The 16065-nt window shown below is 48.4% G+C and overlaps 1 protein-coding gene across 4 annotated transcripts in view; it reads right to left on the bottom strand.

Annotated features, from left to right (window-relative positions):
- Positions 1-16065, bottom strand: part of LOC130127369 (zinc transporter ZIP11-like) — a 181724-nt gene that overhangs the window by 138447 nt on the left and 27212 nt on the right. The window contains exon 1 of one of the 4 annotated variants that reach the window (XM_056296996.1): positions 8822-8888. The exons of 1 other annotated variant lie outside the window; for it this stretch is intronic. The gene's annotated coding sequence lies outside the window, so the exon portion shown is untranslated. Of the gene's footprint in view, positions 1-8821; positions 8889-16065 lie in introns of those variants that run through there. 2 more of the 4 variants (XM_056296993.1, XM_056296995.1) reach the window with 2 other exon arrangements.

Raw genomic sequence — 16065 nt, 5'->3', positions numbered from 1 at the left:
GGGCGACTGGGATAGTTTCGTTGGACCATTCGAACGGATGGCGAGAAAGAGGGGCTGGAGCGACGAGACCTGTTTGGACGCCTTGTATCTCCGACTGAGGGACAACGCCATGTCTTGTCATCGCGCAGCCGGCTCCGATAAAAGATGACTACCACGCGCTCATCACCCAGTTACGCCGCCGCTACGGTAAAGAGCTGCCTGAGGGAACTGCGCGCCGTAAACTCAGCGAGGTTAAGCAGGCCAGAGAGATGACCCTCTATGAGTTTGGCGAGGAAGTGAGGAGACTTGTCACACTGGCATACCCGCAGGTTGGTGTTACACTGCAGGAGGCCTACACTGCAGAAGCCTTTCTGCGCGGGCTGAAGAACCAAAACATCGCGTATGAAGTCCTGGGGGCAGAACCCAAAACACTAGCTGAAGCAATCAGGAAGGTTGAGGCACGCGAGTATGACTTTAAAGCGACGCTGGGGCGAGAGGTTGAAGGAAAAGGGAGAATCCGGCGAGTAGCATGGGAAGACGAGCGGCGTCGCGATAGCTCTCCAAGTCCTCCGCCGGTAGGAGACAGCATGAGCACCCCCGAGCTCAAGACCCTGGCCAGTGGCATCGACAACATTAACAAGGTGCTCTTAAACATCGAGCGGTACATGGCCAAAGAACAAGTAGGAGTGGAACGGGGAAGGACGCTTGAGCGGGCTACCTACGCGCACACGGGGCAACGCGCGCAGCGGTCCCCGAGCACAAGTTCCCGCAGCAAAGGGACCTGTTACCAGTGTGGAGAGGAGGGCCATTTCAAGCGAGAGTGTAACTCACGGTCACCAAGCCCGAGGGCTCCGAGGAAGGTCAGCGAGCAGCCATCAGTCAATCTCGGCCGAGCCTCGGGGAATGGACCCAGTCTCGTCATTCCCATCACCGTGAACAGCCTGCAGCTGAAGTGCATCGTTGACACAGGGGCCGAAGCCACGGTGATGTCCCGAGACACATTCCAACGATTAAATCTGGCCGACCAGCCGAGCGTCGGAATCGCCATTCTGCGTAACGCTGAAGAGGGTAAAGACATGGCTGAAACCCCGAAGTATAGGGTGACCATCCGCTTGGGCCCCAAGACCATCGAATGGGATGTGTTCGTCGCGCCCATCCGCGACCCCTTCCTCCTGGGCCTAGATCTCATGTTGGCCGCTCATGTCACTGTATCCGGGGGAGGCCAGGTCTACGTCGAAGGGGAGCCAGTGGCCACAGTTATCGTGGGTACGTCCGTGGGGGAGTACGCCGTCTCTCGCGTACTGCTGCAGGACTCTTTGACACTATCAGCGGAGAGCGAGCAGGACGTCTGGGGTGTGGTGGAAAGCCCCAAGGCAGGTATCTCCGCCGTCCTGGAGCCTGCTGGCCTCACCGAGGGAGTTTCATCTGGCAGTGTGTTGGTCAACGTTGCCCCACACGTCCCTGTGTGACTGTGTAACCTGATGCCGAAAGAAGTTAGGCTGAAGAAAGGAGCCTGCCTCGGCGTGCTAGTGGAGGCGGAAGAGGAGCTTCAGGCCCCACAAGAGGACGACATGAGCCGAAAAAATGAACCAGCCACAGTCCGACGGATGGAGTCGTCACCAACTATGGGTCTGCCCGACCATCTGTCGTCCCTGTATGAGTCCGCCAGTGAAGGGTTGGATGAGGATCAGCGGAGGGCCCTGCAACAACTCCTGATTGAACACCAGGGCGTGTTCGCGGCCAGTGACGCGGACCTGGGGCGCTTCGATGCGGTCCAGCACCGAATCAACACTAGCGAAGGCCAACCTGTCCGACAACCGGCTCGGCGCACGCCCCTGGGCTTTCAACAAGAAGAGGAGCGGCACCTGAAGAGCATGCTAGAGGCCGGAGTGATTACACCATCCACTTCGGAATGGGCCTCTCCAGTGGTGTTAGTTAGAAAGAAGGACGGAGGTGTGCGGTGGTGCATAGATTATAGAAGACTCAACGACCTGACTCTCAAAGATGCATATCCACTGCCGCGGATCGAAGAGTGTCTGGACACCCTCGAGGGGGCCACTGTATTCTCGACTTTAGATATGCAAAGTGGATATTGGCAGATTGGAATGCACCCGGATGATCGTGGAAAGACAGCCTTTATAACACGCTATGGGCTGTTCGAGTACACCCGAATGCCCTTCGGGCTGTGCAATGCGCCCGGCACATTTCAACGTGCGATGGAGGTGGTGTTGAGAGGGTTACAGTGGAGACACCTGCTTGTATACCTCGACGACATCATTGTGCTGGGGCGTGGAGTCGAAGAGGGTCTGCAGAGCCTGGGGAAGGTCTTGGAGCGCATCCGGGCGTACGGTCTCAAACTCAAGCCATCTAAATGCCACCTGCTGCGGAGGGAGGTCCTGTTCTTGGGGCATGTCGTGAGCGGAGACGGAGTCAGCCCGAACCCGGAGCTTGTGAAGTCTGTGAACGACTGGAGGACCCCAAGAAACCTCACTGAGCTCCAGGCTTTTCTCGGCTTGTGTAACTACTACAGACGGTTTGTGCGAGGATTTGCCCATCTGTGCAGCCCCCTCTACGAACTTCAGAAAAAGGGGGAGGAGTTTAAGTGGGGCGACACACAACAAGTAGCCTTCGAGGAGTTAAAGGCAAGACTCACCACGGCACCTCTTCTGGCATACCCCACTCGAGATGGACTGTTTCTGCTCGACACTGACGCGTCCAACACATGCGTCGGAGCTGTCCTGTCACAGATGCAAGCAGGAGAAGAAAAGGTCATAGCCTACGCCAGTGCACATCTGCAAAGCACACAGCAGCGATACTGCGTCACACGCCGAGAGCTTCTGGCTGTAGTCCGCTTCACACGGCAGTTTCGCCACTACCTGTTGGGCCGGTCGTTCATCATCCGGACGGACCATAACAGTTTGATTTGGCTGTTTCGGTTCAAGAGCCCAGAAGGCCAGCTGGCGAGGTGGATCGAGGAGCTGAGCCAGTACAACTTCAAAATTGAACACCGGCCAGGAGTCAAGCACAGCAACGCGGACGCGCTGTCCAGGTCACCCAAACCCGCCTGTGACTGCTATCATGCTGGGGAGAGTCTGGACTCGCTGCCTTGTGGAGGTTGCTCCTACTGTCACCGTGAACACCACCATTGGGCAAGGTTCAGCGACGATGTGGATGATGTGGTCCCGCTAGCGATCCGTCGAACTGACTCGGAAGAGAACACCTCCGGAGCGGCAGAAGAGGGCGTTCCACCATCGGCTCCAGGAGGAGAGGCAGGAGGCCTAACGATGTCACAACCTGTCAATGAACATCAGAATGGTGCTGAAGAGAGTGAACCACCTGCTATCAACTGGTTAGCCCAGTATTCGACCAACGAGCTAGCGGAGCGCCAGAGGGGAGACGCCGTGCTAGCGAAATTGCACCAGTGGAAGGATGAGGGGAAGCTACCGTCACAGGAGGAGATGGCGCTGGAAGGACCTGCTGCACGGAAGTACTGGTTGGTCTGGACGCAAGTAGAAAGGCGAAATGGAGTCCTGTACTACCGCTGGGACGAAGGAGCTGACACGCCATCCATCCTCCGTCTCATTGTTCCAACAGCGCTCCAAGAAGAGGTCCTACGTTTGTGTCACTGCGCCCTGCTGTCCGGTCACTTGGGCCGTGAGAAGACCTGCCATCGAGTTCGCAGAGAGTTCTACTGGGTTGGTCTGACTGACAGTGTGAACCAGTTCGTCCGACGCTGTCCTGAATGTCAGGCGTGTAAATCCTCTGGAAGAACAGGCAGAGCTGCCTTGCAGATGTACCAGGCCGGCGCTCCTATGGACAGGGTTCACATCGACGTGGTTGGACCGCTCCCAGTATCCAAGATGGGGAACCGATACATCCTTGTGATGGTGGACCAGTTCACGCGGTGGGTGGAGGTGGCCCCGATCCCCGAGCAAACTGCAGAGATCACCGCTCAGAAGCTGCTACAGGAGTTCCTCTCCAGGTTTGGAGTACCCCTGGAGATCCACACAGACCAGGGACGCAACTTCGAGAGTGCCCTGTTTCGTGAGCTCTGTGAACTTCTCCAGGTGGCCAAGACCAGAACGACCCCCTACCATCCTGCGTCGAATGGTCAAGTCGAGAGGTTCAACCGAACTCTCCTGCAAATGATCCGCTGTTACGTGGGGAAACACCAGAGCGAGTGGGACCAACACCTCCACCTCCTCGCCGGGGCTTACCGCAGCTCACCCCATGCCTCTACGGGTTACACACCAAACCGGATGATGCTTGGGCGAGAAGTCAACCAGCCGCAAGGACTCACCCTGAGGGTGCAGGAAGCCAACGTTCATCGCACTTCCCCAGCCGAGTACGTTGCTGACCTGGAGGCGAACATGCGGGACACCCACGAAGTGGCGCGCCAGCATCTCCGTGCTGCCCAGCTCAGGAACAAGAAGGACCACGACCTACGTGCTCGACAACGCACATTTCACCCTGGAGATCTAGTGTATGTCCGGGACGACACCAGGAAGAAGGGTCAATCTCCAAAGTTGAAGCCACAGTGGAGAGGTCCCGGCCTCATCACAGAGAAGATGGGAGACGTCTTGTACAGAGTCCAGGAAGGTCGTAAGGAGAGAGTCCTCCACCACGATCGACTGCTACCCTACCTCTCAGACGACGTGCCGGTCTGGATTCAGCGGAGGCGCCATGCTCTGTTGTCTGCTCCAGCACCAGCCATAGGGCCGCAGGAAACACCTGAAGGAGGTCCTCCCGCTGCTGACATGGAGGAGCCGGGGGCGCAGAGAACAGAGGAGTACGAAGGAGTGTCAGAGCAGGAGGAGATCGATGAAGACCTTGATCTCCGGCTGGAGGACCTGTTCCACGCAAACGACGATGGAGGACCCAGCACACCAGGCTCCCCGGCTCGGTTCCAGCCGCTCCAACACACTGCTGCCAGCTACTCTTCAGGCGAGTCGACAATCACCCAACGTCGTGGGACAGCAGCCTGTGCTCCGGGCGGGCAGTCCAACGCCCCTGACCCAGAAGGAGACGAAGCCGACGCCGCTGAGTCCCATCTCCCGTACACCACCAGACGGGGCCGGCCAGTCCGGAGGCCCGCCTGGCTCCTAGACTAACTTTGACGGACGTGACTAGTTGACTTGGGGGTTACTAGGCTAGTCACAAGAGTCCAGTATGGATAGCGACCACCCAAATTTGTTTGACGCCCTTTGTTCCGGGCCTAGTTCATTTCGCGGGTGTTCTGTCCCGTTTATCGTGTTAGATTAATCAGACTGATCTTTGTAGTCTGTTGTTCATTTATGTTGAAGGGACTCAACAGTGCTGGAGGGGGGCAGTGTAGTGGGAAATGCCTGGGGATGTACTTGGAATGTTACACTGGGCTCGTGCAGCTAGAGGACCAATCACAGGTTAGCTCGCGCTGTCACAGACGCAACTATATTAGACACCGCGGGAGAGACAAAGCGCCAGAACTGTTTAGTAACCATATCGTAGACTGTCACCTTAGCGTGGGATAGAGCAGGGAAACCTAGCGTATCCTGGGCTAGACAGTAGATACGGTGGCTAGCAGTGGTAGTGTTAGCAGCAGACTGCCTCGGTACCTGTAGCTAGCTGACTACCCCCGAGAGCTTCCCCAGAGAGACTGAGAGAGACATTCACCCGGTCACACCGGAGCCAGAGTACAGAGAGAGAGAGAGACACGCACCCCGGAGAGCAGCCATCCATCTCCCGCCCCGCCTAGAGCTCAGCCGCCCTGTTCCATCACCAGCCCTGGTCCCGAGGTGAGCTTGCTAACCCATTAGCACACGGCTAACTAGCTAACTAGCAGGCTAGCCCTAGCATTGGCGCAGCTATCTAGCTAACGGTGGTGAAGCCCGGTTTGTCGCACCTAAAAGTCCCCGCCTCCATCCATAGTTATCCGGGCTATAGAAAAACCGCGACAGTATCAAGAAAGGCATTCGTTTCCAGATGAACTTCGCTGCAGTGCTATCTTTCAAGCGTAACGGCGTCCACAAGTCTTTTACAAACCCCAAAGATGCCAAGGCATTTTGGAGGGGAGCGTTTGATTTGTACTAGTTCACTGCTGCACAGCCTGACGCTGGGCGGTTAGTGAGTCAGTACCACTAACGTACACATGCTTTGTCCCCTCCTCTAACTTCGTTTAGGTCGGACAGTTCTATTTTCTTTTTCGTTGGTTATTTACTTATCATACTTTTGTTTATGTAGCCTTTCAGTTCATTCTGGTATCATAACTGTGTGTTTTTAATTACGGCACACCATATTAGTTTCAAATCCATCCTACTTTGCTGTCATCTTTGCATACAATTCCTGTTTAGTTCTAGTTTTTTTTCCCCTTTTTTTAGTTTTGTTTTTGAAGTAAAACATTATTATTATATTATTACATTTGTTTCCCTTTTCTTATTCCGGTTGGGGGGATTAGAACATTCTAGCGGGCGAGAGTTGGGAGAGGCGGGGTTTTTTTTAGTGGTTTGTTTTTTTTTTTTCAGCAGGGAAGTCCTTTTTTATTTTAGTAAGTTTAGAAAAAATCATTTGGGAAAATATCTGGTTATAAAGTTAATTACTCCAAATCATCTATAATGTTACTGAATGAAACAGAGAGGAAGAATGGTCTTGTTTATGCTTCTACCTTCAACCCAACAGACACATTTACATATCTGGGAATAAAAATTGTCCCTGAGGTGAATAAGATTGCTCAGTCAAATTATGAGCCCATCCTGGACGCTAGTATTGCTTCGATAGAGCGTTGGACATCCTTACCTATTTCAATGATCGGCAGGATTAATATCCTAAAGATGAATATACTTCCCAAATTTCTTTATTTGTTCCAGAATATCCCCCTACCCCCTCCTTCATTTTTGTTCACGAAAATCAAGAAACTGTTTACAAGCTTTATTTGGCAAAATAGACGTCCTAGATAATGTCTATCTTTACTTTATCTACCATATGATCGAGGAGGCCTGAAATGTCCAAATATCCAATGGTATTACTGGGCAGCACAATTAAGGTCGATTATGTTTTACTTCTCATCTGGAAGTCCCCCAGCTTGGATTGATCTGGAAGCCTGCTCTGTTAAACCAGGCTTACCATTGCACCTGTATTTGTATTCAGCAGACCGTAAATATCTGAAGAAAAATACAGACAACCCTATAATATTGAATATGATTGATGTTTGGTTCGATGCTTGTAAGTATTTGAATATAAATATGTCCCGGTCACGCTTCAGTCCTATTTGGGGTAATGCCAATTTCAAACCAGGGCAAAATGATAGGGGATTTAAATTATGGGCTGAAAAGGGGTTAAGGAAAGTGCAAGACATGTACAGGGAGGAGGATGAAGTATTCATGTCCTTTGAGGAAATATCTACCAAGTATGACATTCCAAGGAATCATTTTTTCAAATATCTTCAGCTAAGGAGTTTTCTATCATCCTGTCAAAGCCATTCATTAGACATTCCTACCATTTCTATATTAGAAGTTGCAGTCACAAAACACTGTTATGATAAAGGTTTAATTTCGACTATGTATGACTTATTTGTATCTGGATCTGATGAATCATCAGAGACAAAACTGAGATTATGGGAGGGAGATATAGAGGAGGAAATATCTTTAGAAGAATGGAGTGAGGCATGTAAAGAGGCCCAGAGACAGATAGTTAGCAGCAACCTAAAGCTTCTACAGTATAAATGGCTGATGCGTACATATATAACTCCTGTTAAATTGCACAAGTTTAATGACAATATTCCTGATACCTGTATTAAGTGTAGTGAGGCAAGGGGGACGCTGTTTCACTGTATATGGGAATGTGTGGGAGTGAAAACCTTCTGGCAAGATGTTGTTGATATGATTGATCAAATTTTGTCAAAGAAATTACCATTGAGTCCAAAGCTTTTTATTCTTGGTTTATATCCTACCACTCCACATTTACATAGCAATGAGTTCAGATTTATAGATATGTGTATATTACAAGCAAAACGTGTAATTGCTCTTAATTGGAAAAGTGTTGATGGACCAAGAATTGGTATGTGGGTTAAAGAAATGGCTTCAAACATGTCAATGGAAAAGATAATGTATATTGTTAGACGTAAACAAAGTGTTTTTGATAAAATCTGGGGATTGTTTCTGTACTTCCTAAGACGTAATACTAATGTTGGTAACTTGCTTAATCAAGAACAAGCTCTGAGGGAGTAGAACAACTCTATCTGACTGTTTATATGCGTAAAAGCAACTGGAAAAAAACCACACCCTCTAATCAGTCTGTGAAAGAAATTATTGTTATTATTTTATTTTATTATTTTTATTAATTGAATTTTTATCTTTATTATCTTCTTTAACCCGGCTTTGAATTGTATTACTTGTTATAGGGACAGGGTTATGGGGGGGGGGGGGGGAGGAAAATGTTTGCTGCACTGTGCTATTACTCGTTTTGATGTAATTTGCAAACAAAATTCAATAAATATATTGCTTAAAAAAAAAAAGTTTAGAAAGAAGTTGATTATTCTCTCCTTATGGTTCATAATCTGTTCACTTTGCGGTGCAAGTATTTTTGGGGGTGGGATGCAGTCTCTCAATTGGGGAGAGACCAGCTCGAGATTTCGATGGAAACGTGGCTGAGGGTGGGTGCAGCCTATCGTTTGGGGAGAGGCTGGCAATGGAGATTAGGGTTCTCTGGGTATTTGTTGTTGCGGGATGGGGGGGTGGGGGATGGATCTTTCAATGCCGGTGTTGTTTTAGGAGCCTATAGCCCTGATCATGTATGGTTTATCAGTGTCCTATTATCTGCTTTACATCCTCATCCTAAGACCTGGAGTGTTAATATCGTTTGTCCTTACCAACCTATGCTCTCAGCCAAGGAAACTGGGCAGTGTTCTGAATTTCTTGAGCTGGAACGTCAAGGGTTTAAACCACCCTGTTAAAAGAAGGAAAGTGTGTGCACACATTAAACCATTTAAAACAGCAATTGCCTTTTTACAGGAAACACACGTTCGTGGCTCTGATAACTCTTGCCTCATGTCACGGTGGGCAGGGCAGCACTTTCACTCCACTTTCCAGGCCAAAGCCAGGGGGTCTCAGTTCTTATGAACCAGAATATTCCCTTTGAGCATCACAATGTAGTGTCAGACTCAAACGGTCGTTATCTCATTGTCTCAGGGAAATGATACAATACAATGGTAGTGTTGGCCAATGTGTATGCCCCCAACACAGACGATGTGGAGTTTATTTAACGTTTTTTTTTCTTCTTCTTTATCCTCGGTGGGAATTTCAACTGCTGGTTGAATCCTGTGCTGGATCGGTATTCCACCAACCCTGGTATAATGCGTAAGTCTGCATCACTTATTCAATCCTTTTTATCCAACTACGGTGTCTCTGATGTGTGGCGCTTTCTCTATCCAAACAGGAGAGAGTACTCCTTCTTCTCACATCAACCCATCTCAGCCAGGATAAGAAGCGGCTCTGCTCTCCAGACGATGCCAGATCGTCGTACCACTACATGTGTTTTGATCTCCCTGCCATTGCCTGGACCATGCCTGTACGAGTGCCAAGCCCACCGCCTGTACGAGAACCACGCCCCTGCTAAGCCCACCGCCTGTCCGAGAGCCTTGTCCCTTAACCCGGCAGACAATAAACATGCCTCTTTGCCCCCCCCCCCCATCCTGTCTCTTCGTCTGCTTTTGGGTCCTACACCTGGTAGCCCTGACATAGCCGATCAAATTAAAGAAATAGACTAGCAATATGCTCAAGTTAAAAACCCAGAACTTTATAAAAAGCGAGTTGAACTCCAAATTAAGTTTGACCTCCTTTCGACACATCCAATTTAACGTCAACTTTTGAAGAGCAAGAGTTTATTTTATATCCAAGGTGACAAATCTGGTAAGCTATTAGCCAATCCACTGAGAGGACTTAAAGCAAAACAGCTCATTACAAAAATTCAAATGGCTGATGGCAACATCACCTCGGATTACTCCAAGATAAATGACACATTCAGGAATTACTATTCCCGACTTTACACTTCTGAATTCCAAGATTATGACACTTTGGTGGAATTTTTTTTTAAATCGTTTAAACCTCCCTATACTTTCTCCCGGCAACAAATCAAGACTACAGGAGCCTATATCACAAGAGGAAATTGCTGCAGCTATCTCTTCTTTACAGTCAGGAAAATCCCCTGGACCTGATGGGTTCCCTGTGGATTTTTTTTAAATCATTCTCTATATTGCTTTCACCTCAATTAAGCTCAGTGCTATCTGATCCGTTTAAGCAAGGTAAAATTCCAACATCATTCTATGAAGCATGTATCACCCTAATTCCTAAGAAGGGCAAAGACCCAACAGAGTGCTCCTCCTTTAGGCCAATCTCCTTATTAAATGTTGATGCCAAAATTTTAGCTAAAGTTTTGGCCCGTAGATTGGAGAACATCCTACCATCAATAATATCCGATGATTAAACCGGCTTTGTGAAAAACCGCCACGCTTATTTTAATACACGCCGTCTATTTAATATTTTTTATTCCCCCTCAGAAGTGAATCCTGAATGTGTCCTTTCTTTAGACGCGGAAAAAGCGTTTGACCACATGGAGTGGACATATCTATTTGCAATCTTAGAAAAATTCGACTTTGGACCCGGTTTTGTCACGTGGATAAAATTACTATATTTGTGCCCCACTGCTTTAATCCCCACCAACTCTCAGCAGTCACGACCTTTTAACCGCCAACGGGGAACTCACCAAGGGTGCCCCTTAAATCCACTACTTTTCGATTTGGCCATAGAGCCACTAGCAATTGCACTGCGTAGCTGCGAGCATATTTCAGGGTTTTGGAGGAAGGGGGTTGAACACAAAGTCGCCCTTTATGCGGACGATCTCTTGGTTTTCATATCAAACCCGGACACCTCCCTACCCCACATACTGTCATTACTCACTCAATTTAGCCAGTTCTCAGGATACAAACTAAATTTACACAAAAGTTAACTTTTTCCCTTGAATGGGAAGACACCTACATCAGAGTATACCAACCTCCCTTTTAAGATTGTGGAAAATCAGATTACTTACCTTGGTATTACAGTCACAAGAAAACATGTCTTCTTAAAGAAAATTTCCTTACCCTGTTAAAACATGTGAAACAGTACCTAACGCAGTGGTCACCCCCACCTGCATCCCTGGTGGGCCGAATTAACTCAATCAAAATTAATATTTTCCCTATTTTTTTATATTTTTTTCAGTCTATACCAACCTTCACCCCTAAATCCTTTTTTGACTCATTAGATTTAGTTATAGCATCCTATATATGGAAGGGTAAGCACCCTTGGCTAAACAAAATCCATCTTCAAAAATCAAAAAGAGATGGAGGCTTGGCACTGCCCAATTTCTGTTTCTATTACTGGGCGTCTAATATACGCTGTCTTGCGTTTTGGTCGTACTTTCATAACTGAGCTGACTGTCCATCATGGGTAGCAATGGAGATGAATTTTGGCAAAAACCTATCCATCCTAGCGCTGCTTGGGTCCTCACTCCCTCTTTCCCCAAATAAATTAATTGATAATCCGGTCACCAGACACACTGTGAGAGTATGGGCTCAGTTCAGAAAACATTTTGGCTTCCATGTTTTTCATCTCTCTAGTCCTATTTCATCCAACCACCTCTTTCAACCCTCCTTACTTGATTCTGCGTTTCAGGACTGGCACAGAAGATGTATTGAGAGCTTCAAAGATATTTTTATAGACAACATATTTGCGTCATTGGAACAACTCTCTGGAAAGTTCAATTTACCAAATAAGGATTTTTTTCAGATATCTACAAATTAGACACGTTGTCCGCTCTCAGATACCAAATTTCCTTGAAGCACCTGATACGACCACCGCGGATGCATTCCTTAGTCTACACCCATCACGTAGAGGTTTAATATCCGCAATATATGACAAGCTCGCAGGTATAATACATGCCCCTCTTGACAAGATTAAAACTGCCTGGGAGCAGGACTTAAGCCTTTCACTGTTGGGTGATATATGTAATTTGATCTTTAGGCTGGTTAATTCATCATCCCTTTATGCCCGTCATTGTCTGTTACAATTTAAGGTGGTGCACAGAGCTCGTGTCCAAAGTCAAACTATCCCATAGGTACCCGGATGTGAGGCTTCCCTTATGCACATGTTCTGGGCGTGTCCTAGACTTGAAAAATATTGGGAAGATGTCTTCCAAACCTTATCCCTAACCCTCAATTTCAAACTAGAACCTAACCCTCAGGTCGCCCTGTTTGGCACCACTGGCAAGGATGACGTACACCTGACCCCATCCAAACGCCGCATATTGTCCTTCGCTTCTCTATTGGCCAGGCATGCAATATTGCTGAGATGGAAGGATGCTGCCCCGCCCACCGACGCTCAGTGGCTGAACGATATTATGTCCTGAACCTTGAAAAGATCCGCTACTCAGTCTGTAACTCTAAAGACGAGTTCAAAAAGGTGTGGGGACCTTTCCTGGAATACTTTAAGAATCTCCAGCCAAATTAAAGAATTATTGCCCCATTCTCTTTTGCTTTTTGTTTTTGTTGATTTATGTCAGTAATATAACCTGTGAAGGTCTACCAGTTTCTAAACCCCCCCATCTTCCATTTACTGACTTACCTATTTTTCTTCCTTTTCTAAATTTTAAACCCGACTTCCAGCACTTTCCCGTTTCACTCCAGGGACGAGATATACCCTCTTACATAGCGTATCCTAGCTTATAGATGGGGCTAGTGGGGTGGGGGTGGGGGGTGATTGGGGATAAGATTGTCATTTTCCTATATCATTTTTATATCATGTAAATCTGACATATCATGCACTTGTTTTAAAATCTTTGTAAGTATTGCTTGTTGTTTAAAATCCAATAGAAATATATTTGAGGGAAAAAAACAAACAATACATATATGACATGGCGTCATGTCATATGCCAAAGATGTAACCCTTTTCTTCCGTCTGTTGGCCCAAACACCCCTTGAACAGTCTCTGCGTTGTGTTATTTTTTTTATTTATTTTAATGTATATTGACTCTGGGGTGGACGGAGGGAGAAGACAGGTGTACAGACGGGAGACAGGAGTCCTGATGGCGGTTGAGGCAGAGCAGGTTTTGCTGCATTTATTAGCTTTCCCACACACAGCACCACTCGCAGCATACAGGCAGCTTGTAACACACAACGGAACTGTTTTGTGTTACAAGCTGCAAGTGGTGCTGTGTGTGGGAAAGCTAATAAATGCAGCAAAACCTGCTCTGCCTCATAAAAGAACTATTAATTTCAGGGGAGAGTGAAGATGGCTGATCGTGAGCAGGCATGCACCACTTGAGCTCCTGAAATTAATAGTCAAATCTATCTGTTTTTAAACGAGAAAGACTTCCAATATCTTCTGAAAACAACTCAACAAACCCAGAGAGGAACTTGAAGTTTTTAATATTTTTTTACACTATATTTCCTTTGCTAAAACAGCATTTTTCTTTTCCAAAGAAGGAGCAGATCAGCTGGCTAGCAACAGGGAGCCACTGGTAGCCAGCTATTGCAACTATCAGGATCAGGCTAACAGGAGAGCAGGAGCTCTAAGACAGAAAGAAATATAACAAAACAACAACCAAAAACAAAAAAAAACAGTTACAAAGGTAGGCTCCTACTCCACTCAGGAACAAGTTGAATTTTACTTTACAAAACAAGTAATCCTGTTTTTTAATCTGCAAGAGCTAAGATCCATTGCTAAGCTAACTGACTAGCAGAGTGACAGTGGGAAAGCGACAGTTGCCAGAATGTATCCATTTTCTGAGGCAGCAGCAGTGGGGGAGAGCAGCCCCCCTCCTCTCCTCTCCTATCCCAAAGAGCTGAAGAGTGCAGCAGCCAAAAAGGCACACAAACATAAACTTTTAATGACTAATCCCGAGTCTCTAACAGCAGACCATGCTCAGATCCAAGACAGGCAAGTCATGACCAACCTGCTGCTGTACACGGAGTGCACTAATAGCTGGCACACAGCAATCTGCAAGCATTACACATTTAAAAAAAGAGAGGTATCTGTAGTGGCAGGCAGATCACCATACACGAGAATTGAGACAGTAACAACACAATCTTCACTGTCAATGTCTACCACACCAGGATTATAATGTTTCAAGGCAGCGAGGCTGTCCTCACATCTGTCCAGGTGGACTTTAACGCTATCAAAACCCTGGCACAGACTGAGAAAGCCCCACAGCATGACTCTGTAATGGACAAAGGCAGAGACACAAGGAAAGGGCACACGGAGCAAAGAGACACAGAAGAGAACACAGACCCCATCAGTGAGCTGGAGAGTGCAGTGTCCCTATTGAAGCAGAGTGTGTGTTCACAGGAGGTAGAGCTTGTGGAGCTTAAGGAATTGTCCCACGCCATAACACCTGAACTCATACAACAGCTGAAAGAGCAGTTTGGCCAGCTGAAAGAGGAGTTCAGTGCCTCCCTGAAGGAGCTGAGAGGAGAGGTGCAGGGACTACATGAGGACAGAGAGACCCTTAGGAAGGAGCTGGCAACTGTCATAGGAGTTGCTCCTCAGTGAAAGGACTGTTCACAGCCTGAGAGAGGATGCACGCAGCCTCCAAGTCTCCAGCAGCAACCACGCCCAACTCCCGACCCCACAGCCAAGCATGTACACCGCTACCACCTCCACTACAGCCCAGGTAATCCCACCCACCCCTCACTTCATGCCAGGCCCCTCCAGCACTCAAACACACACCACTGGTCCATCATCACCACTGCCCACAGAGTCTGACATGCCAAGGCCCCAGAAAAAAGAAAAAGCCAAGACAGACAAATGCACAGACGCCGACATAATCATCCTCATCGACTCTAATGGCAAATTTATAAATGAGCGGAAACTATTTCCTGGTCGCAGAGTTGCTAAGGTCTGGTGTGCTAAGACAAATGATGCCCTGTAGCTGCTGCCCGAATCCAGTCTAGGTGATCCCAGTAACATCATCATACACACTGGCACCAATGACCCGAAGGCATAGCAAGAGAGAGTGGCCGAGTCAGTTAGGAGGGTGGCCCAAAAAGCCTCAAACACCTTCCCTAACAGCAGAATAACATTGTCAACCCTCCTGCCGAGGACAGACTTCCACCCCATGACCAGTCAGTGGATCAATGGAGAAATCTCTCGCCGATGCTCCCACATGCCAGATGTCCACCTGACTCATCACCCCACCCTAGGAATCTATGAGCTTTATCACCATCTCCGCCTTTGCAAGGAAATGGTTGGCTTGGCATCTCTGCAAAAACCTTGAAAGACATGGCCCTCGGACGCAGCCTCAGCAGCAGTCCTCCCAGGAACAGCAGAAGACCTTATGGACCCCATGCCAGCAGACCCTACCCTTCTCCATCACCGAGACGAGCCCCAGCTCACCATGCCAGCAGACCCTACTCCACTACACCGCTGAGACAACCCACAGCACCCCCACCACCAGCATAGACCTGCACCGCCACACCCTCACCTGGGACCCAGCCAACGCAGACAGGACACCACCCCACAGGCCTACAGCCCAGCACCACACACACACAGCCCCAGCCCACAGCAGCAGCAGAGCTACGCCGCAGCATTTAAAGGCCCCGCCAGCAGCAATCCTGACCTCAGGGAGATAAGACAGCTTCTCAGCCTCATAGCAGCTAAACTCACCAGCTAAGTGGCACAATGAGAGAGAAAAAATAATACATTGTGGGAGTGCAGGAATGAGGAGATGGAGGGATCAAGTCGAGTCAATTCCGTTTACTCGCCACACATAACAACACCGATACAGCACAATCCCTCGTGGCAACTGCTAGAATGCTGCAAACATGGCCTACCGGAAACCCCAAGCAGTGCCTACGTCAGCACTCTAAAATGTCTGCCTTAAAGGAGCAGCAGCCCCTGGTGAATCTACCCTCAAATGTGTATCACCACACAGGCCCCCCCCCCCCCAGAATTCACCATCACGAAAAAACGCAAAACAGTAATGCAACACAAAAGTACTCAGTGAAACAGTCAACGTCTCGGGGAGCGGACCAGGCGGCCAGAACGGCTGCGCTGAATGGGTACGGGGGCGAGGGAAGGGGCA

Source organism: Lampris incognitus, chromosome 17, assembly GCF_029633865.1.
Source record: "Lampris incognitus isolate fLamInc1 chromosome 17, fLamInc1.hap2, whole genome shotgun sequence".
NCBI lineage: Eukaryota > Metazoa > Chordata > Actinopteri > Lampriformes > Lampridae > Lampris > Lampris incognitus.
Note: the sequence above shows the minus strand (reverse complement) of the source record. Positions and strands in the feature narration are given on the sequence as shown.